The following is a 25,773-nucleotide window of genomic DNA, read 5'->3' on the forward strand; positions in this document are numbered from 1 at the left end:
TGACCATATATGAGAAAGATGAGGCAATATGGAATAACTCGGAATACAGTTCTAACTGCTCGATATTTTTCCTAATTTGTGAGCAAAATTATTTCTGATCACAATTTTAACCTTTTTTTTCTCAGCCCATTTACCACTGTTTGATTTTTTTGCATAATTGAAAAATATCTCTCACCCTGAAATGTTTCATATAAAAGTATAAATGATTCTATGATGAACTGAATAATTAATTGCATCTAACTATATTTGAAATGATTGGAAAAGAGTGTATGTGTCTCTATGGCAACTTTCTCTTCTGTAACATTTCTTTTTAATGTGAAAATTCAAGAAAGTCTATAGTTAACTAAATGAGGTTAAATTAGAAAGATCCCCTAGATGTAAAATCTATTATTTATTGCGAGACACCCAGTATTTCTTCTAGATACTGCAAGGTTGCCTTGAGCTTTTGAAGTCAGTAGTTAGGAAACACTATACTTGTGCAAGTTTCATTTGCCCCCGTTGCTACTACTGTGCATTATGATATAGCCTTAAAGTACACAGTGACACACTGGTGCTTCTTCCCATGTGATCCCAATGTTTCACAGACGTCAGTCTCTTTTCTCATGCTACTGATAAGGTGGTTTGGCATTAATATGCCTGTCTTATATAGATAAGCCAAGGCACAGGGCTCTTGAAGTTAGAAGTATTCATGAAATTTGGATTCCTCTTAGAGGCAGGTGCAATCCAGTTTTGCAGAGTACTGAGTGCTGGATGTCCTTTTCTTTCTTCTGAACCCAGACCCTTGACTTTTTAGGGCATAATTTCTGAGCTGTTGTGGTCTGGTGGTGGGTTTCCTTTCTTAAGGAACACGAGGAAGTTCCCTGTCCCAAGGAGCTGAGCAGTGCTGGCATCTATTTTCATCAGCTGGGCTTGCAGTTTTTGCCACTTGAATTAAATTCCCAGGAATTTGGTGCTCTCTCAGTAGATTAACTGCTGGAGAGGGGCAAAATGCATCCCTGAGGGTGACGTTCACAGGCATTTGACAACACAGGACTGTGTTATCACTCCAGATTGCTAGCTACTGGCTCTTTTGACCTTGTTTCTGCAGTTTTGTTGTCCTTCACCCTTTCCACCCACACATCCTTCTTGGTGGCTCGTCTGCATGGCCATTAGCTGGCCAGTCTGGGCTCTGCTGTCCGGACTCACGTTCTAGCAGCTCTAGTTCCTCTCCTTGGATTAAATGTTAATTCAATTAATTTTCATTAAAACTTGATTTTTAAAAAATGTATTATTTTCTTTTCTGAGTTTTGTTTGTTTGTTTGTTGTTTGGTTTTTTTTCCTAGCCTGTGCGCCAAGATATTTTTTCCCTCAGTTCTTCCCTGGTTTTCAGAATATTTTATCCGTAGGTTACCTTCCAGGGTTGTTCTCACCTTTCAGTCCTCCACACTACTGTGTGTTTGATGGAAGTGCTGGCAGAGGGAAGTAGCAGGGCAGTGGTTTTGCTTTCTGTGCCCATTGCCATCGGCGCCAGTATAAGCTATGAAAAAAGTGAAAAGATACGTTCTGTCCATGCCAGGGTGCACTGCCATATGCCTGGTGCAGAAAGCATCTCCTGAACATACCGTTGTCAGGTTCTTCTGATGATTGCAGCTTCTCCAAGCTTAGGCATTTCCTCCCTTTCGCTCTCCCCTTACGGGCCCAAGGAAGAACGTGTCCCAGCCAGGCACACCAATTCCCCTGTAACTCCAAGGACACATTAAAGCCTCTCGAGAAAATAGCTGTATGATTGATTTTTTTGACAGGAGAAAATAATGTTTTCCTTAGGCCAACTCTCAAAAACAGCTAAGCTACTTCCAAGTGTAATTTTTAAAAATAAAAGCAAAAACACGAGTATAAAAATTTCAACCTGAATGGACCATATTTGATAAAGGGGTAGAATGGAAACCTCATAATGGGAGTATCAGAGATTTGTAAATAGATTTTATACAATCAACCCTGTTCATATTAATCATAGTTTGGGGGCATTTATAGCTTTACTGAGGAGGATCTTAATCTCCTTCACAAATACTAATAAATTAAGACTAGTATCAGTGGCTTTCCAGTTGGATACGGAAACTAAAGCACAGAATGTAAATGGCTTAACTTGTACTCTGTCGCGTGGTGGAACAGAATTATGTGTTGATTACTAGTTCTCATCGTCTGTTTGTGGTTTAACTACAAAAACAATCCATCTCTTACAATAAATGTATTCCATTCCAGTTAGTTATAATTTCACACCAATCAAAAGGCAATTTTTTAAGTCATCTTGTATGCTGCCTCTGGATGCAAATTATTATTAAATCAGTAATTTTGGCCTTTCACTTAGATCTTTCTATCACCTCTGGGATCTTTTCAAGTGCAGCTTTACACAGAGCAGTTCGTGTGTTGCACCCACCTTCTTAAAGAAAGTGGGTGCAACACAGAAATTTGTCCTGCAGAGGTGTCTTTTGCCTCCTGCGGTGGGGTAGGTTGCTGATATTTGCTAATATCTTTTAAGTCAAGCTCTTTGATGTATATTGTCAAAACATTAGCTGTAAACAACTGTTGCATCAGAAGCACTGGAAGAAATTTCAGTCAGCTTATCTTTATAGTTCATGTATAATTTGACAAAAATTACTTGTATGTAGTTCAGGTAAGGGAGGAAAAGCTACTTTTGTATTTATACAGTTAATACAACAGTATGGTGTTTGTAATGCATTATGTTTATTTGCATGACAGTGACATTATCATAGACTTTGCAGTATTATGTGGCTTGCTGTTGCTCTTTTTCCTTGTTCTTTAGTTTCTGTTTTCAACAAAGCAACTATGTTCAACCTGTTAATATAGTTAATGTCACTTTATAATGAGAGAGACTTAATGGGAATATAAATTCGTCAAATTAATAGCCTAGAAAAATACTCTATTTAAATTGTTTTCACCTTCATTTTTTCTAAATTTTTTTTTCTTGCATGTTTGTTAGCATGCAGTGACTAACAATTTTGAGAGAGTGGTTTTTTTTATGATGGATTTATTCTATAAAACCAGTGAGAAAAGATTATGGAACTGCTCCTTTTGTTTTCTTGTAAGAATTACGCAGACTTAGATTTCAGTCGTCTTTGCCTGAAGAGCAATGCAACCTTTTCTATTTGACCGGCTTCTATGGACCACCTTGGAGTAGGCTTTCAGTGGGTGAGCTTGCTTGGTGAAGTGGCTGCTCAGCTATTACTTATTTTTCAGAAATCATTAAAGCTGCTGTTCTTCAAATTAGGTAGTAACGAGGTTCTCCTCCCAACAGCAGGTGTTGAGCTATAATTGGCCATTAGGAAGTCCTGTTTTGCTTGGAGACTTTGAGAGAATAACAGAGCTATTTTGGATCAGTACAAGTTGGGTTTTATTACAGCTAAGGGAGAGCTCTGAAACAGGTCAGCTTGGTCACGTAGGTGGTGGCTTTTTTCCTAAGCTGAACCAATTAACTTCCTTGACTTCAGAGCTGGTGTATCAGTGTAAAATGCTCATTTGTATAAAGATATTGGGAAAGTTGATTAACATACAAATAAATTACTTTTGCCCTAAAAATAAGTTGGGCCCTGTGTTCTCTGTTTTTGTAACTAAAGAAAATGTAGGATTGTGTGTGCCTTGATTGCCCGTTATGAGTAGAAAACTCAGGCAGTTGGTTATCGCTAATGTTTAAGTTGTATTTGGTCTTAAAAAGTGCAGTTGCAAAGTTAAATGAAATGTAATGGATGACCTTTTTTACTTCTAATTTGTTACTAATTTCTAAGTACTGCTTAGGACATTATTCCTGTAGCTTCAGATATAGGGAGAATATAGTAAATTTATGGAATTAAAGTATTGAATGAAAACTACTTTTCAGAAGGCACAGACAGGATACTGATGTATATATGGTGATATCCTTGGGCATATACAATTCAGGGAAACAGTGTTGCACTATGACTTGTGTTAAAAGTTGTATTTTCTTTCACAGCAATGACAGATTTTATGATGTGTATGTCTGAGCATTATTTTCACAGTATCCTTCTCTGTGTTTAAAGGCGCACAAAACCCTACAGTTAGTAGCTATCCCCCAATGAGCTTTAAATGCAGGTCATTTTAAAAAATTGTCATCCGCTGTGGAGGGGTGCTTCCCATTCCTCCCAATTTCTGTGGCTACCCTAACAGTGGGATGGGATCTGATTTCTCTGCGTTCTTGTTAGAGAATCCAAAATGATGATGGAATACTCAACATTTGGGATAAATAGTGACTAAGGCTAGTAAGAAATTTGCTGGACGCTTCTGTTTGTGTGTTTTTTCTTTTTTTTTTTTTTTCCCCCTCCTCCTGGGTCTAGGATTCAATTTCAAAAGTGGGGGAAAAGTGGACAGAACCAGACTGAGTAACGATAAATGCACTGAGACTTAAGAGCTAATTGCTGGTGCCTACAATGATTCTTGGCTGGAGAGCAGGACCTTCTGCCTGGGTCCTCCTCAGTGTCTCCTGCGGAAGTTGCTACCCCAGGATAACCCACGGGGGCATCACTCCTTCGCTGGCACCACAGCGAGGTGTTGGAGCTAGGGTACGTGCCTGCCACTGAATGGGAGAGCAAGGTTAGAGATGTTGTGTTTTGAAGGCAGCGTGAAAAGCCAGTAATTAGCTCTATCCTTACGGAGGAAAGTCTGGGGGTTTGGTAGTGACTGGAACGTGCTGCGCATGGATCCCATTGTATTACAGAGTGCAGCAAGAGGTGGTTTCTGTTCCTTCAGTAAGGTTCTTCAGTATGAGAACACTGTACAATAAACCGCCAGAAAATGAGGCCGTGTAAATATTACACGGAAAATTAATCTGTTTTTGTACCTAACACATTCTGAACAACGTCTTCAGTGATCCAGTAATCCTTTGATGACACTAATCACAAAGATAATTCAGTAAATAAAACTTCTTTGGTACGTTCTGCTGTGGGATTGTACTAACGCTCATTTGCTTGAGGAATATGCATATCTAATTAAATATATTCAGCAGATGAAGCAAAAATTACTAGTCTCATTAATATATTTTTAAATTTCCTAATTTGGTATACATCTGTTATATTCAGTGCTCTGTGCCTTCATGCACCGGCATGTTTAAATAGCTGCAGCTGAGCCGTGCCTAAAAGAAAAATAATGGACATTTCTTTACTTCACAACACAAATAAGATTTGAGCATGACTTCTACAACTGCAGTGCAAATATTCCTTCTCTTTTGCCATTTATATTTTCAAGTCTGAGATAACTTGTTAAAACTGTGGGTAGCATTTAGAGAATGAAGAATAAACACTGTGCATGAAAATAAAATCTATGGGGACTAAAATAAAATGGCTGCAGAAAAATTGAAATGCAATTAAGGATGTTTAAAAACATATTTAAAAAAATTCACATGCACCCATTCATTTTGATATACAGTGAAGACATTATTTGTCAATATGATTCTGAATTTTGTTGATAACTGACTTTTACTGGAAGCTGCTTCTGCTAGAAATTTGGTCATATGTGTTTAATGGAATATGAGTGCTTTGAGGTTCCTGAAAATTACTTGTTTATTGTATAGACTAATCATTACTATAATGCCATGGAAAAGCCCACGTTTTTTCTCTTTCATGTCTTGCTTTTTATAATATGCTGAAAAATCTGTACAGTATGGTGCTAGTATGTCTGAATATTTCAAAAAAATGACTGTTATTTCGAAAGAAGCTGAATTAAGAGTACAGTCCATTGCAGTCCAGTCATATTTGTAGAGGAACCCTTAGATGGAAAGCTTTTGTATCTGATCTCTGAAACTATGTTTTGGGGTATTTTGTTTTTAAGAGTGTTTTATCCTTGAAGTCAGACATAAAAAGCATATTTCTTTAAGAATTAGGAGTAGATGGCTTTATGTGAATGAATTCTCCTATTATATGCTGAAATTTTAGTAATTCCCTCAGCAAAGTTGTATTTTATGTGTCTTTTCTCTTGCTAGCTTTATTGAGGGTTCCTCCCCTTTCCAACAGAGATAAATCAGCTTCAATTGGTTTTTGTTTAGGTGTTGCACTTTATTTTATTTTACTTGTGCAGAAATATCATTGGAAAAGCTGCAAATATATTGTTGGTATGTAACCATCATTGATGATTTTTTCCATGATATAAGCCAGTGAAGAGAAGTTGCAGATCAACCTTTTTCATAGAAAGTCTCTAAATTCCACTAATTACACTGAATATCGGTTCTAATTAGCCCTGGAAAAGGAAGCACTTTGGGAACGGGGTAAAAAGAAACCGTAATTATTTAGCATACTTTAGTACAGCCCTGCAAAAAGAAACTAAGCAGCAGAGAGACGCTGCTCTGGTAATATGCATGCTAAGAATGTGTCATTTTAGCAATCATGGGCATGAATTGCTGGGAGGAAAAGGTTACAGACAGCCAAGGCAATCTGGTCTTCAACGCTGTATTTTCCTTTTCTTTTCGTGCTTTAGATTACTTGACTTGTGAGATATGAGCTTTCCAAGTTTCGGTGTAATGAGCAACACAGGGAATCTGTGGAATCAACCTGTCTGGGGTTTTTTGTTTTCAGAGAATCACCCTGGGCCCCTCCATGGGAATATGGGATGATATGTGGTAGGACAGCCTGTGGGATTGCTATATTACAGATTTATGAAATGCTGTTAAATTGCGTACAAAAATCCAGTTCCCCCTAATCTTGATTCGTCCTGTGGACAGCCCAAGGGTTTTGAAAGATTACCTTTCCTCATTGGAAAAGACCTGAAGAAAGAACCGATGAGAACATAGGAAAATGTTTTATCTCTGTTTCCTGCAGAAATACAGATTTTAGGCATTTCCTCCAGACAAAAACATGTTATAGTATAGGAGTGCCTTTAAAAATGGACCTTTGCCTTGAGCAGAGAGTGGACTCAGTGGGACTACTACTGTGCTCGCAGTGAAGTATGTGTGTAAATTGTTCAAAGAAGCAGAACCGTAGGCGTTTAGGTCCCAGTGAAGCTCTAACTTTCTTACGACTTTTTCGGTTTCCTCCTTTATAGGAATACAATTAATTTGAACTGGATAGAAAATTGTATCACAGCATTTTAGAATGATCAGATTTGAGGATCTTATGTTTATTTGTGCAGGAGAGGTAACGTCAAGATGAATTTACAGTAAATCTAGGTCTTTTTTGCTATTGAGCCATTTCTTCTTGCTTCTGGATTCCTTCGGGCACCCAGAGCTTGAGACTAGGTGAGGGCTCACAGAACTGTGTGATCCACATATATTTCATAAGAAGCCCCTAATGTTCTTACCAAAAATGTTTTTAATGTAATTTTAAACATTGGTAAGAAACTATGTGTGCAGGTCTCGTAGACATTTTAATACTTTTATGCCATTTTTCATGTGAATGAACGCCTCTTAAATTCTTTGAAGTATAGTCACCAAGTTGGAACGAAATTTAATTTTTAGGTATTTAAATGTCATGAAGCCAAGAAGTGGGTGTTTTTCAATATGTAAGAAATATTGCCTTTCAAGTCAAAGATATAGCAGTGACTGGAGAAATACTGTTGCACACAAAGGACATTTTTATATTTTAAGGGATTCATTCAAATAGAGATTTTATAAGCTTGAGTTTCTGAACATTGATGAAAATTGATCATCTCTGAGCAGTAGACACTTTTTTTTTTTTTTTTTACGAGTGTGACCATACTAAATACAATTACAGAAGTTTATTTGTAAATAGAGTGGAACTATCGAAACCCTTAAATTTTTTTAAATAAAATACAAGTGGTGTATAAACATCGATTGCTAATATTATATGAGGACAGTTTAATTCGTACATTTTTTATCCTAATAATAAATAATCTCAATAAAGATGAGACTGAGTTGGCACAGAAATTTAATTACCTGGAAGTTGGACGAAATCTCTGAGAGATGTAATGGATGCTAATGGAAAAGATAAGCCTACCTAATAAATAATGAATTTCTAAATATGCCAAAACTAGATTTTATTCTGAGCACAACTTTCTTTTCAAGGCTGTCTGAAATGTAAACTTAGATTTTTGTGAAAAATGACCACTTCCTTTTCATATATGTAATTTGACAGAATAGTTGCAATTGCAAACCTTGTAAAAACTTTTTTAATAAAATAACATCTTCTAGTCCAAAGAACTTCTAATTATGTATCAGGGATGTGTGTTAGATAGTCCATTTTAAATAACTCTGTTGAAAGCCTGTATTCCTAACAGCACAGATGGTTGAGTAGCTTCATAATTTTCAATCTTTTTTTAATGAAGATGTCATATGTTTATTGATGATAGAGTAGCTAAGTGATAGTGGTGCCTCATGTCTGCATATTTGTTGTTGTAAATCAGTGCAGCAAATTAATCACCATAATAGTTCTTAATTTTTGAAGGTATTGTGTGACAGGTTTTCACGGAGGGAGCCAAATTCTGCGGCCTTTTCATACTGGCATGAACAGAAGTTATTCACTTGGTTTCACTAAGATGGTTTCAGATGTATTGCAAACAAAGTTAGACAAAATAAGGCCACAATAAATTCTCTATCTATTTGAAAATGTGGTCTATAAAGGCTGAATTAATGGAAATGTTTTATGTTTACGAAAAATAGCAATTTAGTAAGTGATGTGTTAAAAGGTTACTATTTTCGGCACTGATAAATTGTATAGATCTGCTTAAAATTCTGTACTTATCTTTTGGAGGCCTCTGTTTATGAACAGTTTACAAAATTCTTCAATACATTCATCACCCACAATTACTCAAATTTCAGTGATTAATTATTGACACATTGATGAGGATTTGCAAATATTTGTAGTTCTCAATTCATATTTTGAAATTGACAGTACTAATTCCTCATCTACAAATCAATTTTGAATTAACCAGAGTAATATATATTTCCAGTTATGTTTTCAGAGCTGTATTTTTTCAGCTGTAGAATTCATAGTTTGAGTTTTATCCTGTTAGCTAAAAATAAGAAATATTCTGCTCGTGAGTGAGTTCTTTAGCTTTCTTGATCAGGAACGTTTGTAATGATAAACCTTGAGTGCCTAAATATTAGTAGTACAAATGTTTAGTTGAATCAAAGTTTCAAATTGGAGTGAATATTTGCGGTACTTGGCACAGTATGATGGATACTTTAGCACTTAGCATCTACCTCTTTATGCTTCTCTGCTGCAGTCTCAGACTAAAGCTCAACTTCTCGCATATCTCAGGCACTTTTGTATTTGATGGTTTACGTGAGTTTGTCACCCAATTGCTTGTAAGCCTACATTTCTCTTGCATCACTGGCAGCAAATAAAAACCAAACTGCTGTGAAGCAAAGACAAAATTACTTTTGGCTGGTTAGGGAACTGTCTTCCCTTCTAGGCGTCTCAAGGAAACCACGTACAAGAGCACGGCAACTGCTTCATGGTTGCTCTCGTCTTCCCGCTAGCCTTACTTTCTGCTTGCTGGAGCTGTAGGAAAATTGTCCTAAGAGCAGTATGTTGTCACAGTAGCACTCTTAATGCATGCTGTAGTAACTGCCACTAATTTAGCCAGAAGCAGAGTCTAATGCGCTGAGCTTAGAGGAAGTTTAGCTGGTCATCTGGATGTGGTAGGATGGACCAAACTGAAAGCTCTGCTTAGTGTCTATCCTGATGCATACAGGAGAAAAAAAAATTGTTTGCTTTCTTGCACATATCAGTGTTTAAAATACATATGTTTTTGGTACCATTTCTTAATATAGGATTTCAGAAAGAGTCCTTTATCATATTCAGTAATATGCACTGTGTGTCTATGTATATGCAGGTATGCCTAACATATAGAAGTTATAATTTTTTTTCTGTTAGTGATTCTTGTATCTTTTCAGTTTCTGTATCCTTTTGTCAGAGAAAGCAACAGTCATGCCTCACTGTGGAAGTTTATGCTGTCTTATGCTGTTATTAGTAGCAAGATTACCACTGTGATAGTGCAGCTGTAGGTGTCTGTTCTAACCTGATGAAAGGCTCACACTTGTTGTCATTGTGACACTTAGTATATAAAGCATATGGAAACTAATTATAGTGCTTCTCTGCTTTGCTGGTTAGAAAGTGGAGTATTACAAAAGTGAAGTTACAGTATTTTCAATTTATTTTACCTACATACAATGTCAAGAAACAAGACAGTATTTTTTAAATTATCTTTTGAATTTTTGTAAGGAGCTCAAAGTATTTATTTAATGCTTCATTCTGTATTAAATTCATGTATTCATTCATGTATTAAATATCCGACAGACTAGGCAGTTCCTTTGTGTTAATTAAAAAGTAACAACAATGCTCTTTATTCAAACATAGATTCAAACACTTGAATCAATAGATGATTTTCCTACTTGCCATAAAAGAACGAATTGTATATCCAGCAATTACTGTCTTTAATAGCAATTCTACTGATGGATTCACCTTTTGACGAGCAGTACTTCTGCGTATTTAATGAGTGGAAATAGAGAATAAAAGATACACCCTTGTCTAATTTTTAAGTAAAGAAACATCGATTGTTTCTCTGCGTTTCTCCCATCCATGCAAAAGCATTTTTCACTGCTTTATAGGATGGAACATGTTTCAGAAATGGCTCCGTATGGGAACAGGGTCACCAAGTGTCCTTTGCTTGGCAGCTCGTTCCTCATCAGCAATACAAGGAGTTCAATAACTTCTGCAGGACACCATCCAGTCCAGAGTCTGGGTCGTCCTGTAAGGTAAAGGCCATTTAGCCCAGCTCGAATATAAATCCATTGTGAAGAATTTTTAACTATACCAACAAGAAGAAAAAAAGAGAATAGTACACGGCTCCACACTGCTGTGCACCACATCATAGTTAATCTCCTGAATCACTTCATAATATAAAGTTTTGGCCTTTGATTCAAACTCAGATCAACTTGTTCAGAATAGAAAACTAAATTTTTTGAGATAAATCAGTTGTGTTTAATTCTGCCTACTAAAAAAACAGGGGGGCAGTGGGAAAAAAAAAGGGGGGGAGGAAAGTAAGTAAAGAACCAAGTTTCTTATGGGTACTTGCTTGGGATTTATTCTCTGGCTTTGAAATGTTCCTGTTCGTATTCTCTTCATTTAGTGTCGTGCTCGTAGCTGGCCAGGCATCGGTGCGACTTGGAGCACTGGACTCTGTCGGTGTCTTTTCCACGGGAGAATGGAGGTTTGGGGAGGAGAGCAATGAGGTTTTCCCGCACACCAATCCACCCTGAATAGAGTGAGCATGGGTGGATTTGTTTTTGGCATTAGTAAGTTAACTGTGATTCAGTGCCTATCTTGGATACCTTTGTGGTGAGGTTTCTTGGTGGCATTCGGCCTGGAGTTTTTGGTCGGCAGGCCCCAAAGAGTCAGCAGTGGCTCCGTTGCTTTGGCACTTAACAAGAACAGCAGCTTCTCAGAGGACAGAAAGCTGCAAAATGCAAAGAAAGGTACAGTGTTTTCACTGCAGTGGTAATGGAGGTAGAGAGTGAATGTGTAAAATATTCATGAACTGCTGCAAGCTATTAGCTAACTGGTGTTATGTTTCCGTAGAATTTCTGCTGGGATTACACTTGCAAAGTAACCCAAAAGTCCTGACTGTTTGGGTTCATTGCTTGATATATTTGTTGACAGGCGTCCAATTTACCATGTCTGTACTTCGAAATCCTGCATTAATTCAGCACCCACATTAAAAAAAAAAAAAAAAAAAAAAAGTGGTGAGGACAGAAGAACTGCAAAGCCATCACAAGGACAGATCCAAACAGGAAGGTTGGAGCTCCCATGGCTTTTTCTATGTGTGATGCAGAAAAGCATAGAAGCGCTAATTAATTGCTGTGATCGTCGACAGGTGTTTGCCAAAAAATAGTCCGTGGTAGGAAGGCTCTGTGAGAGAGAGGCATAACAAAGTTCATAGACGGTGTATAACAGGTCCCAGAAATGTATTTCAAGCATTTTAAATGTCAAGCCTAACTGCAGTTTGTAAAGTGAAGATGACAGCTAGCAATAATATTAACCAAGAGAACTGCAATCAAATATACAGTATGAAATGGAAAACCAGGTGCTTACACCTATAGGTTAAAGTTTATGTTCCTTGATTAAATCATGGATTAAGGAACAAAAATCACATTTAATAGTCACTTCTCTGTCATTAGAATTGAAAACTATCTGTATAAATACTCAGGAGTGAGGAAAGATACCTTACGCTTGAAGAGTTTAATAAAAGTAATCAAAAATCATTGGATGTATGTGCCACTTCTGGAAGTATACAGAAAGCTATGTTAGCATATCAGTAATATGGAGACTTGTGGCTGCTTGAACGCTGGTACAAATGAAAATCATATACTTGGTTATTTTGCTCCTATCACACCTCTAATCAGTCACAGAGCTCTGATACATCTGAAGGTCAAAACTACTCACAAAAACTTTACTACTTTAAAGAAAAAAGTATATCTATTTGAAGTGCTTCTTTTGTTAGTCACTTAAGAAGCATTTTGCTTGATAGAAATACTGCAAAATTTGAATATAGATGCATCTGAGAATTACCCCTTGATGTTTTTTTTTAATGTTTGTAATTTGCTTCTGAATGTGGATGTCTTTGTTTTTATAGTCCTCTGACTGTGCAGAGAAAGTCTGTGTTAATTAACACTCAGTTTATCTAGCTGAATTCCAATTTTGTAGAATTATAATAATTCCTTTTTCATCTTTATATCATTGTACAGAATACGTGAGAGTACACAATACCTGGAATGTTTTTGGCAAAAAGAAAATCATTCTGTAAAGCAACATCTAATCTCAACTCTTAAACTTATAAACTGCTTACATTTCTCACAGGGCTTGCAGGAAAAATCAAAGGCAGCTTTGGAGTAGTTTTCTCTGCGAGTCTCTCTGCAATCCTCGTAACTGCTATGTTATGTAGGAAATCGCAACGCACGAAACAATTTTCAAAGTTGTAAAGTTCGATGAAAAATAACAAATTTGAGAAAACTATTAAGCTTTACAAACTGATCGTGCAAGATGATACCATGATTTCCTTATTTCTTAGCTCTAGTATTATAATTTCTGCAGCTATTTTAATCTCTGTTGCTTGGTCTTCCAAGACTGTAATCCTCACGAAAGACACCTAGTAACCCCACAACAGGCATCGTTTTAAGCGATGGCTCTGCTTTCTTCCCCTCCTTCCAACCAGGAGGGCAGCTTGTTTGCCAAATACCTGCAAAGTCTGAAAAGCATCTGGTTTTTTTTCACCTCCATGCAGCATGTATGTATTTATGTGTGTTTTTGTTTACTACTCAAAATATACAGCAGGTTCCTCTGGGTGCATATGTTTTAGCTGAGCACTAAACTTCTATGGAGTGCTGTGGGGAATACCATGACAGAGTAGTAAATTGAAAAGTAGGTGTATTTTTGTTCCTTTTTTAAAACAAAAAAGCAGCTAACCTTTAAATGCTTTCCTTCAATCAAGTGTGTTTGAATAAGTCAGCAGCTGAAAGGAAGATGTTAATTTGTTTCCATTTCTTGGACTATCAGCATTTTCAATTTTTAAAATACTTAAGTTCTAGTGATAAACTGTCCCACCCGTTTATTGCATATGTTTTTGTAATCATCACTGAAGTTATGCTTATGTCTCAAGTAAGGTTTACATGGCAGAAGCCAACAAAAAGAGTGAGAAATACTACAAAAAATATAACGAAGAACCTTAAGGAAATAAAAATAAGAACAGTCGGTAAGTGTTTCTGTGACTGATTATTCCCTGTTCATTGTTGGGTTTTATCTGGAAATCTCACAAATCCTTGTAATTGTGTGTAAATATTTAAACAATTTTTTGTCAGTGAAAACAAATGTCTCATACCTTACAGTTTTATCTTTGTGTTAACACACTTCTATAGGAACAATATTGAAATATTAAGTCATATCTACATGTACTGTAACAACACTTTTTTTAACTTGGAGAAAATTCTCTAAATTTTTCCTGATGATAATTTAAGACACTTTAAAGTATAGTCGTACATTTTAAATATTGTATTCGTGCCGCTTCCTCCTCCTTCCCTGCCCCAAAGAATAGTTCTTCCAATATATTTTGCTGTTAGCACTGGAAATCATTTTCTCACAAACATACTGATCTTCTGGGGGAAATGAGAAATGACGGTGAAATTCTTTCTGTATTTAAGTTAGTAGTAAGGCTAACTTTGTTAGTCCAAATGTTCAGCCTGTGTTCTGGGTAGTTTCTTATGCTGTATTAAACATAACAGGAGGCAAACATCTGTATTTTATTATATTACAGAATATTTGCATGCCCAATTATGTGAACAAACACAATTTAGAAGCTGTCTAAGCTTTCTTCATATCTTTGGGTATTACATTTGAGTAGAGTTTGAATAGAAATAATTCAGAAAGGAGGAGTTTTTATGCACAGTGGTCTCTGTAGATATTAGAGTAATTAATTTAATATGGAGAATTGTATATTCCCAGAGTCCTTTCTCTATTCAAGACTGAACTATGAATAGAGGAAAAAAATGTTGAAGACTTGAAATACGCTGTGGTTCCTTTTAAATTGGAAAATGAAGTAGAAATGAAGAAGAGATTTTTTAAGAGTGCCATTTACATTGATGAATATCTGACAGTCATGTCAATTTGACCTTTGTAAGTTGATTTTCATTCCTTAGAAATCCTTTCCATGTTATTTTTATCACTCTAGTATCCTGCAGCATAAGTTTCCACTAGTTCTATTACAAGAATGGCAGTATTTTTAATTTCCAAAGCTACGATTTGGTTAAAAACTCTCTGGATTCTGCTGTAGTGTTAGGTGGTGCCTGAGTGTCTTAGAAACATTGTGTTTGATGGCTAATTAGATATCGAAGTGGTTTAACCTTTGTGTGTCATTGTCATCAAGCTGATGATCCTGATGAAAAATGCCTGACAATTAGTGATGTAGAAGTGCTAAAATAACATAGGCCTTATTATTTATGTGATTGCTAAATTATTTGTTAGGCCTTACCCATTATTAGTGGGGTACCCAGCTCATTCCTCACTTCTCAGGATTTTGGAATATGTGCTATTATCTTTGTCCTTGGGTTGGGTTGGCCAAAGAACATTTTTGGGAGTGGTGCAAAAGGATATGAGTACTCAAACAGGAGCCAAGTATAAAAGTCCTTCTGGTATTCTTCATCCTGACCTGCACTGAATTGGTCCAAAGGTCAGTCTAGTAATAATATGAAACAAGAGCACTTTACATGATGTACCTCTCAGCTTCTGCATATCAACAGTTAGTTATTGTTGGAGCTGAGGACTGCTGACTGCCTCAGGATAGCGGTGTTTAGATCCATCTGATCACCTTTTCTCCACTGATTTTCTTTTTTTTAAAACTCTCTTTAATCCTTTTACACTTTTAGCCTCAAAATTGTGTATGTTAGGGAGTTTCACAGTGCAAGTGGAAGAGCACATGAAGAAAGTATAACCCAATTCAAATTTTGGCATATGGAAAGATGAAAGAAGGGGGGTGTACAGAAGAGGTGTACTATTAATTAATTACGGGAGGATTTTAAGGAAAAAATAGGAATTGTGTTCAGTATGGGCAGGGGAAGAAGGAATATGTTTTCTAGTGGTGAACACATCAAAATGTTTGGGGAATTTATTTATAAAAAGATGCATAGCACTTTTTGAACTTACTGATTAAATAATGGGTAAGGAATTACTTTCTTTGATCTGTTTTAAACCAGCATGTTCTTATTTCAGTGAGTTTTCCCTAGTTCTTGTACTGCAAACGTTTAATAGCAATTCCACATGCAGGGTATTTGCCACCTGCATGCTTTTCAAGCTTCCTCTCATCTCCCCTGAGCCTTCTCCTCTCCAAAGCAGCTCTTGTAGCCTCTCCTAATAGGGTGGCTGCTCCATCCCCTTGACTGTCTCTAATTGCCCTTCTCTGACTCCACTGCATCCCCTGGAGATGTGGGGACCAGAACTGCACGCAGCCTTTTGGGTATGGGGACACCATGGAGCTGCCCAGCAGCCAAAGGGCCAAGCAGAGCCCCTGGGGATGCCCAGCACTGGGCGGTCTCCTTGTCTGCACTGCACATCAGCCCATGATTTCAGAGACATTTTAAGCATAAGATGTTGTGCTTTATTCCTCTGTCTAGATGAATTCAGACAACTCCATGCCTAACCCAGAACTGAGTATTCAGAGTTAACAGATGCCTGAGGTACTGATGCCAAGTAGATGGGTTCAGGATAGGATTCTTTAGTATTTTTGGTTACTCCCTCAGACTACTTAAAAAATAATGTGTGAGCAATGTCTGCAGAGTTGCAAACCATATGTTTATGTATGTACATTTATTACTTTGTTATGCAATATATAACAAATACGTTGTTTTAGTGTTACTGTAGATTTAAAATGTTCGTGACTGGGACCTATGCTCAACTGACTGAAAAGAAATGTACCCCACATCTCCCCTGTTTATCACAGGCTGCCTACTTCTGCAAGCAGAACTAGACAGAATAAATGTTGGACCAGAAAATGATGCTGCAGATTATGTAACTGGATAGACAAGGATGGTATGTGATCTAAAGAGCTTCTCTTGTTTGCAGTGGCATAATTTCTGCAGCTTATAGTGTCTGGTCCATACAGGGGTCATTTATTCCCACTGGAGTCTGAAAAGGAAGGGTTGGAAGAGTGGGTGGTTCAGGGCACCTGCTGAATTCTAACTTTTTAATACATTTTGTCTGTAAGAACACTGAAAAGTATTTTCTTTATAATGGTCATCATCATGGCTGTGATGGAGAGAGTAAAACTAATTTCTGTTGCATTCTCATTTTTCAAAAAATTAATAACCAAAAGAGGAGACAAAAATGCCCTACATACTCTCACATTTTTGAATGTTGACATTTGATGCCTTCCCTTTTCTTTGTGTTAGGGGCTGAACAGTAGCTCGCTAACTAAAGCTATTAAAAGAAAAATGAGAAGGAGTTTCAAAAAGAAGCTGAAGGAAGAGCTGCTTCCAGTCCATAGTGAATATCATGGCTGGTTGTGAAGCGTTGCTTGCAAGCAGCTTAGAAATTCAATGACTTTCTGTTTTTTTCCTTTCAAGAGCACTTAAAATTGTGTGTGTGTTGAGGAGGGAGGGGGAGTATTTAGCAGGCTTTGTAATCCGAGTTTTCTATCAAGCACAGATATTTAGACTACGTTATCTAATTTGTGCGATCCATCACCTGCATGAAATAGTAGCAGTTTTTCCAAATGTGGCGCAGTACAAGACAAGCATTCCTAATATACCAATTTATTAAATGTTCAGATCATATTATATGTATTTGTGAAAGTTAAAGATCCTTCATAGTCACTTGTACAAACTGAGCTATTACAAAAGGTACAGAAATAGCTGTGAAATTGGAAGAGTTTCAGAGGAATTCAGTTCAATTAGCTTGCTTTTTCTTTCTGTCTCAGTTGATCAATAGTAATTTTTTTTGTTTGTTTGTTTGTTTTAATGTTTCATCGTACTCTTTGGATATCCTTTCTCCTCTCCCCTGCAGAGAGGGGAATGCTTGGAGATGGGAAGAGGACGCCAAGAAACCTTGACAACATACAATCTATAATAGTTCCCTGTGAATGAAATAAATTACTCTGATTTAGACACATTCATTACTAGCTTTGAATAGTGTTAAAACAGGAGCGGAAAACACTGAGCACTTACCTTTAATTTATACCGCTATTCTTAGAAGCCTGTTTTCTTTTCTTTCAAAGTTTTGCAGGTGCTGAATAAAAAGATGAAGCATAACTGAGGGCCAGTAAATATTATCACGTTTGCTGTAGTGACGGTGTCGTCATGGGAAGAATAGGCTGTATCGCTTGTAAACAAGTGCATATTAACACGTTGGTCTCATTAATAACAAACTTCTCTGATACAAGTCTCAGTGGCAGCTTATACTAATTAACTCCAACACTAATTGGGTCAGATGAAATAAAGTAGACAGCAGTCACTCAAGCAGACTCAAACAGCCTGCTCTCTAATTGGTTTTGACAGAGGACTAAAAAGCAACTTGAAATAGGAGTGACGAACATTAGCCACCAGTGTGTACTTAGCATGGTTACTTGTAATGAATATTCTGATACAAATGGAAATAAATGTTGCTCCCCGATGTATTGACATCCATAGCAGGATGGCAGCTACGCACAGGTGCCTCTGTGTTGTCACTGTATGACATGAGTTTTGAAGGCCAAAGACCATGTAAAGCATGTCTGATTTCTTTTGAAAGCAAATCGGAAAATTTGTGTGAAAATACGCAAAAATTAAAGAGCTTCCAAGCTTTGCAAGTAGGTATCACTAGGTGGCATTTGCTGAAAACAGTGCAATAATTTTATTTTTACATAGGAAGCTTATGTGAGACAGTAGGTACTATTTTCATATTTTGGACTCTGATTACCTATTTTAAATCCTGGTGCTTCTTTCAGATTCATTTATTATTAGCAGGCACTAAGACATAGCCATTAGCAGATTATCATTCAGAAAGTTTGTGGCCTCTTATTTTCCCTTTCTGATGTGTGCTGTCTCTGACTAGATCATGAATAAGCCTTACTTCCCTTGGTCCCTTGTCCTTTCGTGTTTGTAGTTGAACATGAATATAAATCTAGAAGATAAAAACCTCCGGTTATGGAAAGACATCAGTCTAACACCACTCATTTATCTACGCTGTTTTCTGAACAAAAGAAGAATAATTGGGTATTTTTCCATAAAGCTATAAATATGAATATTATAGGTAATCTCATCTATTTAGTTACATAACCTTGTTTTTTTATTATTCCTTTCTAGTATAATAATACTCCTAGACATTGTCCCTGTGATGGCTTACTCTAGGGTTGGCTGCTGATCAACTGAATGGTGATCAGTCCTCCAAAATTAGCAAAGGGAAGAAACAGGAAAAAACGAGAAGCCGACTACCTGTGTCCTGGAAGGCACAATTCACTCTTTGATGTGGCTCCTATATCGCAGTTTTCATCCTCCCCATGTGTGTAACAATTTCCCTGGTTAGAAGCATGAAGGCTCCAGCCATTTAAAGTCTTCTAGAAACATTTCTTATTTTGTGTTTTTTTTGCAACATTGCTGAAATACACAATTTGCCATTGCTGCTGTTTTCGCATAAATAACTTTTCATGCAGCTCCGACCGAAACATTTATAATGTTCGGGTTGTTAGCTCAGAACAGGACCGGTGATGTTAGCGGCGCTGAGAGACCTCCCTTTCCCTTTGACTCCGTTTCGACAATTTTCAGATCGTTGGTACACGCGAGTGACAGCATTTATGCTGTGTTGTCACAACAGGCACTGTTTTTTATCCAGCCCTCGTGCAGTACACAGCATGCTTTTTTTACTCATTAGCTGATGAGGATTTCCAGGGTGCTAGCTGCATGTTGGAGCTGTCTGAAGGACTGCTATTGCCATGCTACCTGGCTGGGCACGTCAGTCCGTCCTAGCTGTGTCATCTTTCCTGCCCTTCTGCTTCTCTCTCTCTCTTCTGCCAGCTGTTCCAGCTTTCTGTGGGAAGGCACTAGTAGGGTTAAAAATAAGTTAATACATTCAAGACTTACTCATGCCTAGCTACTACTTCAAACAAGTTAAATCTGTTTCTTTAAAATGTCCTACCCTTTTATCAAGGTCAAACTAACAACCAGAGCTGCACTCAGCAGCAGCTTATTTCCTTATACGCACTTCTCCTTCATCATTCTCACAGCTGAGTGTGATCTGTGTTAACTGACCTTTCAAGTCCTTAGTCATCTTTGGGAGACGAGAGAGCCAAAGCATCTTTCATCAGCTGTGGTGAAAACTGCAGCTTTGGGTTATCAAGTTGTAATAGGTTTTATGTATGATTTCAGATAAGTCTGTGTAGCCAAAGGTACACCTGTTGATGTGCTTCATCAACAGGATATAACTGGTGCCATCTGTAAGCAGGAATAGAAATTAAATTTTCTGTTCAAAAGAATCCATCAAAAAGGAGATGCTAAAATATTTTCCCCAAATGTGCATTTGGCAAGATGAGGTGAGTATCTGTCAGCAGTGTCCTATGTTTCTTGCACTTTTTGGTAACACTGGTAACCATCTCCATATTTCCTAAAGTGAATTTTTAATGATTTTAGAATGGTTTATAGCAATAAATAGACTTTGCTTGCAAGCACATTTTGTTTTGTTGCTTTGAAAAAAAATGTCTTTAGATCATCTTTTTTAGTATTTTTTTCAAGATACTCAAGTGCTGGCAACACAATTTCTTTGGTGCATGACTACAGAAAAGCTGATAATACAGTTCATTTGTATGATATTCTGCAAGATATGGTGGTTTTCTTATTCCTCTGATATTAGTATCTCTAAACATTACAGGGATTTGAGTGAAAGAAAACATGTAACTCCATCTTAAGGTGTAAGATACCATTTACAGTGTTGAGCAAATACTATCGGTGTGATGGCATGATCCTAAAATAGCATGTGCTTCTATTAACATTACTAAGCCTAGTTTTCACATATCAATAGATGTATGTGACATTGAAAAATAGACAGTAAAAGGGGCATTGTTCATACAAAGCTGAATATCCCAATGAATAATTTTATATATGCACGGAAAGGTAATTTATGTTATGAGCTAAACTCCTCCTTCCCTTTGAAGTATCAAATTCATTATCGTTGTTGTTGTTGTTATTATTATTATTACTATGGTGGAGAGATTTTTTCTTTGGGAAAAGCTTCCTGGATCTGAAATGACTGCTGGTTAGAGAAGAATAAAAGGAAATCAATAAACAAAAAACCAAAACTTGTGTTCACAAAGCTGTCAATAACTAGGAGACTAGGGTATTTTTGGTGGAGCATGAGTCAAACCATCTGTGGTTTCTGTACTTCTTTTGCAAGCTGAACAGCCAAGTCAGTAACTTAACTGACTTAGCTAGCCCGCAATAAAACCATGACCAGCCCAGGGGGCCCTTCGGAAAGGTTTCTGCCCTATTAGCAGCTCTGGCCCTTCCCCCCGTGCCAAATCCATTAATGTGGCCACGTGCAGTCAGCTCCCGAATGGCATGGGTGTGTTGGACCAGAGAGGCACTAGACCAGCTGGTGGGATCACCATTACCGGCGTATGAATCCCAACTGAATACCCCAAGTTGTGTATACTTGTCGTGTTCTGGAAATGTGAACCAAAATCCTGGTTTTTTGGTTTGTTTTGGAATTGCGCTCCAGCCGTTGTATTGGGAGTTGCTCCTGCTGCTTTTTATTTAGGGGAAAGGATGGAGAAATGTGGGAGTTGTTTTGCTTTGTTTTACACAGTGGGTGTTTACGCATGCAGAAAGTCGCATGAAATTCTCTGCAGCTTGGTAGAGGTTTCCATTTCACAGCTGTCCCTTACAGTTTTAGGGCTTGTTTATATGTCATTAGCACCCCCCAGCACTCGTGGATGCAAGGTGGCCTGGAGCGGGAGCTCCTGCGAGGCGGGCTGGTTGCACGTGCTAGGTGACCCTGCTCTCCAAAGCCACCACTTCCCTGTGTGCGACCTTCCGGCTACCACTGCCGGAGGTTCTGTGCCTCGTCCGTCTTTCCAGAAAGAAAGGATAAGTGCTCGTCTCTCCTCTTCCCATCCCACCTTTGCTTCTAATTCCCCATGCCTTTTTTCCCCTTTTTTCCACCTAAACCAGGGATGGGTGTTCTGCACATTCCTGCTCTCGCTTTCTCTTTCACCTCCCCTTTTCTTCCCCCTGTGTGCTACCTCGACAGCCACTGCATTTTCTATCCTGTGTGTCTACTTCTCTTTTCTCTGCTCCTTGCTGGTCCTCAGAAGCCTCCAGTGTTTTTCCCTGTATAACTAATTAGGCTAAGCTGGTCAGAAGACTATGACCTTATATAAACAGTTGTAATTCCTTAAAGATTTTAAAAAGAGCAAGGAAGGAAAAGGAGGAATTTTCCTTAAACTTTTAAAATGAGAGAACAGTTTCAGCTAACATAATGAAATGAGAAAAACATAAGGCTTTCCCAGGCTGGGATGCAATCTAGGGCTATGACATTAGCAGCAGTCCTGCAGATGTGGTCGTACAGGTTCCCCCTTCTGTCTCCCAAGCAGCAAATATAATTCCTACCTCTGAATTCCTGTGCTCGAAGAAGGGGGGAGCTGAGTTGAGATTAACTTTTTTTGGTATGGTAATATCCATGTGCCTTTCCCAAAATTTCACTTGAATTTTACTAAGTGTCCTCAGAAGATGCTGATAGCATACTATTTCTGGGAGGACTAAGTTTGGCTTTATATATATATGTATATACACATATACATATATATAAAAATATATAAAAACAAGGGTATCCTGGATGCTGAAGTCTGCCATTTTTTCTGAGTTTTTGAATAGGTTCATCAGTATTTTGTCTGATGATGGTGATTTGACTTAGGTTCCACAGTAGAATCTCAAGGGGTAGCTCAGGGAACTGGGGCTTTAACACTATTCAGATAATGTCAACGTGCTGCTCTGCTGCTCGCCACTATGTTTATGGAAGATGGACAATGAATTGCATGTTATATATCGCCTTACATAAGCAATGGATTCCAAATGATTGGCTGTCTTTCAAAGCAGTCTATTGTGTTTTCTGTCAGCGTGTGAATGCCTTGGATGACCTCAAAGACTAAAAATCAAAGCTAGTCCACTCAAATGGCATTCAGTCATTGTATCGCATTGATTTCCTCTTCCCCCCCCTCAGATAAGCAAGAACGGGAAAAGAACATTTCTCAGCAGCTGTAGTCACTGGCAGAGCATTGTAACAATGTGCTGGTAAATCTCTAAGAACAGTGAGTCAATGGGACCAGAGTATCAATAATGTGACTGTCTGTGGCCTCTTTTGTTCCTAGTGCTCCCACCATTGCTGGCGCTTCCTCAGGGCCTGAAGCAAATCCTGGCCTTTTCTCAATCTGCTTAGTTTGGCTGCTGGAAAATCAAACAGCAATTTTGATGGTTTTATTTTCTAAACTGCAGTGTTCAAATGAACCTGCAGTTGCTGTGAATGAAGGCATTGACACCTGCCTTATCAGTATTGTTTCAAAGTTTCCAGCTAGTACATGAGGACTCTTTTTTCCTTTTTCCCATTCTTTTTTCCGATGGTTCCTGGTAGACAAAACGTAGGTATGTAGTTACTGTGTAACCCAGCTAAAGACCACGCTGGTAACAGACTAAAGCAAGTATCCTCCTTTTCTGTTTGTGTTCCAGCTTGTGATGGAACCGCTTCCTGAAAAATGCATTAAATCTTCTGTCGCATAACCAAATGTCCCATCATTGCCTGTCTCTGCAGTTATTGAAATATTCTGCTTATACTATGTAATGTATTCATTGCCATCTTAAATACAGGTTTTTTTTTTGTTTCAAATTAAAGCCAATAGTTAAGAACACAGCTCATTTCCCCTGTCCTTTATATGCCAGTGCACTTTTGTTGAATGTCTTCTATCTTTTCAAAGATGGCTTTCCCTACTCTTTAATAATTGAGAAGACTTCCTAAACCACTTGCAGCAGAAACCACCACCACCATCTGTGGAATGCAGAATTCAGATGGTGGGAAAAACGTAATTTTAATCTTGCAGTCTGTAAGAGGAAACTAGTCTTTATTCAGGTGTGTTAAGAGTAAGAGAGGCTGAAGATTCTCCAGAAAAGTAGGGAAGGATGTGCCAAAGAGTGGGAACTTCCTTTCCCCACACCCTGTATTCCATGGGAGAATGACTCATTTCATAAAAATGGACTAACATGCTTTGTATATGAACTGTATGTGACAGAACCTTAGTTCATTTAAAATCAGGGTGATATTTGTCAGCCCACATTGTTTAAAAACAATGTTTTGTATTATTTTTTATCAAAGCTGTATGCTTTCAGAATAGTCTTTATAATTCACTAGATTTTTGAAAGAGTTTTTTTTCATTCATTTTGCAATTTTTTTATGTAATACGGGATTTTGCACTTTGTTGGTTTGCTTTTGGAGTGTAAGTGTAGTTTGAACAAGCAATAAGCACAAAATGCTTTCTTCTTTTGTGGGAAATAAAAGGAAGTTTCATTCGAATAATTGGTTGATGTCTAGGAAAGTTGTGTGGTAACCACTTGCCATTAATGATAGTATCTTTGTTCTGCCGCATCCTGATTGCGTGATCCTAAACAGTCTCCAGCGAACCAGTTGTGTCTCCACTAGCCTTGTCACCTGATTGCCTCTTAGAGCTGGCCTTGGGCAGCTGATTAGCTCGCTCCAGTAGTACTGCACTCTCTTTCCTCGACCTAATTTCACACAAACTCTAGCCTTGGATAATACTTCTTTTAAAGTCAAATGTCCAGTTCGCTAATTCAAGAGGTTCGCGTTCACGAGCGGCAAATCTGGAGGGTCACCCTATCCAAAATATGCTGAAGCTGTACGATCGGGTTGTGAATGTGTTCTGGTGAAAACAAGGTCTGTGCAATGGTAACAGATGGGCTAGGGCATGGAAATCGGATCACTCTCATGGGTCAGTATCTATTTTTCTCCCTTTCTGGAGGGTCTCATATAGACCTCAAGGTGGTCTTCACCCGAGCTGCTCACCTGGCGGAGGGTGAGCCTGTTCCCTTCCAGTAGGTGTGCAGCAGTTTGACAAACGCATAGCTTGTGTTTTCACTGTGGGGAACGCCAGCGTAATCAGCATGGGGAAGGGATTCAGGATCTATGTGGTATTTCATGTCCAGATTTCCCGAGCAGTGACAGTGGGCTATCCGGGAATTCTTCCAGCTTGAAAGAAAAGAAAGAAGTAGACATGCTCTCTTACCCTTGAGCGACCAAAGGCAGGCATCGCCTGCCTGGCCGCTCCGTCATTCCTGTTGCCTCAGAGGGAAGCCCCTGCAAGGGCGGCCATCTGAATGCTGTTCAAGGATCTGCTCTAAGCACAGTGGTATTGGCACTTTTCTTCTGCGCCCAGACAAATGCCACTTTGCTTCCACGTCTAGTATTCAATCCATAAATCTGAGTAAGGAGAACATCTTAAAAAAAACCCCAACCAAACAAACTATGCTTATCGTGCGGAAATCATGACATACATTAACAAAAGATTGGTTCTTTTTTAGGTTACAGAGGTAGGCTGCCACTTACAAATCGCTGTGGTATGAACTTGTCAGAGCAAGCATCTGGAGATCAAGAATATTTGAAGTGATCTCTATATAACAGATAACACCAGTGGAATAGATCGGTATTTGCAAAGGTGGCAGAGAGTTTCCGAACTCTGAAAAAGTTTCAGAGAAATTCACATTGCTGGTTTAACTCTCATTTTCCTCTAGAAACCCTGGTTTTTATTAGCTCAATGGACATTAATTAATCTCTGATTAGTAGTTCAGTATCTTGCATATATTTTTGTGGAAAACTAACACTATTATTCAATATGCTATACCGTAGCCTGGGGTGGAAAAGAGATTAAATTTGGACATAAAATGACAGGTAGGTATTTTTGCCTCTTTCCTTTTCCCTGCTAAATCCCACATATTGTCTTTCTACACCATTTTAAGGTTTTATTTGGAGTTTTGTTCAGAGATGACTGAAACACAAAGAGCTTGTTATTTAAATATCTAATATATTATATTAGGTTGCTGAAGAATATTGTAATAGAATATCAGATTAAATATATATCTGGCACCCACACTGTGTATCTTCCCCTCTCCCATCTAGGTGCCTGGAAGAAATTAAAACTTGTATAATAAGCAGCAAAGAGGAAAGCGATGCTTGTGGGGGGGAAAAGTAAAATCTTAAACAGCTATTTAGCATCATTTATTACCAAAAGTATGTGTATTCTCCATGTGCT

General features: G+C 37.9%; 1 protein-coding gene across 9 annotated transcripts in view; it reads left to right on the top strand.

The window, feature by feature from the left end:
- DMD (dystrophin) overlaps positions 1-25,773 on the top strand; it is a 1,316,184-nt gene that overhangs the window by 257,114 nt on the left and 1,033,297 nt on the right. The window lies entirely within an intron of this gene.

This window comes from Dromaius novaehollandiae, chromosome 1, assembly GCF_036370855.1.
Source record: "Dromaius novaehollandiae isolate bDroNov1 chromosome 1, bDroNov1.hap1, whole genome shotgun sequence".
NCBI lineage: Eukaryota > Metazoa > Chordata > Aves > Casuariiformes > Dromaiidae > Dromaius > Dromaius novaehollandiae.